The 3,472-nt window shown below is 33.2% G+C and overlaps 1 pseudogene; it reads left to right on the plus strand.

The window, feature by feature from the left end:
* Positions 1-3,472, plus strand: part of LOC111393090 — an 82,746-nt pseudogene that overhangs the window by 61,387 nt on the left and 17,887 nt on the right.

Raw genomic sequence — 3,472 nt, forward strand, 5'->3', positions numbered from 1 at the left:
AATAATAATAATAATAATAATAATAATAATAATAATAATAATAATAATAATAATAAAAATAATAATAATAATAATAATAATAAATAATAAATAATAAATTCAAGCCCACGTAATCAATTAAGAGATATGTTCAACACATAAAGATTAATAAACAATAAAACTACACTACGACATCATGAAATAAGCAAAAAATGGAAACTGATGCTTTCCTGAGAGCCTCAAATCAAACAATAGCTAAAGCCTTATTGATTCAAATGGTCAGTCGACAATTATTATAAACAAGTTCAACATTGCCTATAATGGACCAGACTTTTACCATAATTAGACTGGCTTAAATAATGTTCAGTTCACTTTATTTTATTTCTTTCTTCCTCTTGAAATTTTGGAGAAATTGTTCCCTTTTTTGTTTGACACCAATTGATGGCATTTTCAGCATAATTATCTGTTGAAAGGGTAATCTTCAAATGATTACGATATATTGTTTAGTTTTACCACTTTTTCGATGCACTTTGACTAAATATTTGTATTGAGCTATCATTATAGGCAAGATGTACTACTTATGAGTTAAGCATAAAAATAAAAATTGAGGACAAATGTAAAAATGAGCGAATATTGAAGATCTTGTTTAGGCTCTATTGTGCCGGACGAAGGTAGTAATGTATGGATTCGTAAAAGAAATTCTCTCGAAAACTAGCATTGGTTATTTTTGTTGCATCACCTTTAGGATTTGTCAATCTACTCGGTGGATTGAAGTAATACGAAGCATTACAATACGCTGGTTGAAGTGGGACACAGTTGATAACAGTAACATAGAATCTGATTCTTATCCAACTTCTGCCACTCGAAATTCTACCCTGACCGAGTTTGAGATAATAATCTGCTGTAATATTTTGATCCTGTCCCGGCATTCCTGCAATAAAAATTTTTATTGTGTATTTAATGTTTCCAAATTAATTGAAGTCTGTTTCACGAAACCGTCATTTAAATTTTCACACAGATTTTGAACAAATTGCGCAACAAAAGAAAATCAATCCTCGGATTTTGAACTCCCTAATGGGCTGATCATGGCATCGCCCACAGATCATGCAAAATGTTTGCACAGGTCGTGGGAGAGATGTTTTTCACTGTAACCACAAACTGAACAAATAGAAAATATAGTCCTGTTTATTTGGATTTTAGAATCGAGAACGTGACGGTTTTGGTTGAGGTATCAATTTTATTGCAAAACTGAATTTAGCACATTCAATTTTTATTTTTATTTTTTGTAATAATCTTTTAGATAATATAATTTATATAAATTTACAGGAATTAATATATTTGCAGAATAATCAAAACTTGCGTCATTTAAAATGCAGAGCATGAAAGAGATGGGGGAAGATGTGGGGGTCATAGGGATAGTACTTTGGTTTACTGCACTCAGGGGTGGACCCAGACAATTTGGGTTGAGAGGTCACAATCAAACTTTCAAACGATGGGTAAACAATAAATGATAATGACAGTTCGTAATCGACACATTAGGAGAGAGACAGAGACAAAGGCACAAAGTTGAGTTTTAGAGCTGTTGGTTGTATAATATATTTATAGTGTAGGTTTTAAACTTCGACATTCTTAAATAATAATAATAATAATAGCAAAAAAAAAATGGCAGAAACTATAGGGTCAATTGACCCTATAGGACCTCCCCAGGTCCGCCTCTGCACTTCGCACAATAATCATATGCTTTCGTCGCTTCATTGCGAGGGATGTTGTTCTTTCTATAGAGTAATACTTTGGGGGTCCTTTCTCTATTTCAAATTCTCTTTCCATGGGTAGATGTTGAAGCCAAAAGAAGAATCAATGCAAGGGGTTCGAGCATGTTGGTTGGTCATCTTGGTATGTTAAAAGAGTTTTGCCTTGAAATAAAGATAGTGACCAATATGAGATTTTTCAGCTTTATTTATCGATTACGCTATTTTTACCATGATGCAAGTCTGAGTAGCGAACTACGGGCTAAAGGACTTCGACGTCTTGTTGAAGCCTATAGGACTTTGTATCATATGGTTTCCAAAGAATATTCTAGAGCATTTTCTTAAAGGGAGAATGTATGTTGTTGAAGTTTTCTCCTTCCCCTTACCTGATAAAAAATGTTTGATCCTTCATTAGAGCTTACAATAGAAGGTCCCTATATCCGCACTGCATATTTTTCATTCAAAAACATTTTTTTATGTTCATCCTTATTCTCGTCTAAACTTTAACCTTCGATGCAAGTTCTAAATCATAATAAATGTCATGATTTACTAGGTTTCCCAAACTCATCCTATGAAAAAACTTTCTTTTATGAATATCAAAAGAATTTTTTTCCCATCAACCTATTCATAAAAAACAATTAATCTATCACCCTTTTAGATTTATTCTTAACTCTTAAACATCAGTATCTCTTGATTCATGATTTCACAAAGGTCAGAAATTCAAGAACATCACATTTCCTTTTCCTCTTTGTACCCATGCCTTTTTTGCGAGAAGATCGTGTTGGTGTTAACAATAAGAATTATTTATTTATTTATTTTAAAATATGGAAAAGATGCAAAAAGCTATGAGTGTGATTTTGGCAATTAAGTCAAGAGTGGAGAAGTAAGTATTTATAACTTGCCATCTCAACATGTCGGGAAAAAATAGAGAAATTGAATTTGTAGTCCTCATATTTATACTCAAATGAGTATGTAAGCTTTTAATTACTATTTCTTGAGAAACAAGTCCTTAATTTATAATTTTTATAGTATTAAAGTCCAAAATAGTGCTATAACAAGCAAGTTCTGACGAGAACCATTTTTATGCTTTTAATACATGAAAAAGCTCAAGATACTATCAAAAGTCTTAGGAAAAGTATTGATACTAAAATAGGAGTAATGCTATGTTGTAGCACCACAACTGCACAAAAAGATGGTGTTGTAAAATTTTGTTTCGCAAGTGTACGATCCGTAACAAGCAATAGTGGACCTAAGATTGGATTCTCTTGAGGTAGCCCGTAGAATTGCAAGGTGTTGCTCATCAAGTTAATCCAATCTGGCCTTATCTGAAAGTTATTCACCCCAAAATCTGGATACACGATACTGGAGCGCATGGGTGCTGCTATAGGTGTCAGGAACATTGATACTGGCAAATCCTCTTCATTTATTTCCCTTCGTTCATGCTGTTGTTCCAGTGGTGCCACCACTCTTGCGGCCATTTGCCCAATCGGCTGAATAGGGATATGGATTTGTTGATTGTCAGCCATTTGATGTTGCTGTTTTTGTTTGTGTTCCTTGCGTCTTCGTCTGAAGGTACGTTCTATCTCCGAATCAAATGGTTCAAGATCGTCGCCTTGGGCACGGAGCATACAACGAACACACTTTTCTGTAAATAAAAGAAAAATAAACTAATCAAATAATAGCCAAAATAAAAAAAAATAAATTAAGAAAAAAGAAATAGTCCCCGACAACGGCGCCAAAAACTT

This window comes from Olea europaea, chromosome 4 (assembly GCF_002742605.1).
Source record: "Olea europaea var. sylvestris chromosome 4, O_europaea_v1, whole genome shotgun sequence".
NCBI classification, from domain to species: Eukaryota; Viridiplantae; Streptophyta; class Magnoliopsida; order Lamiales; family Oleaceae; genus Olea; species Olea europaea.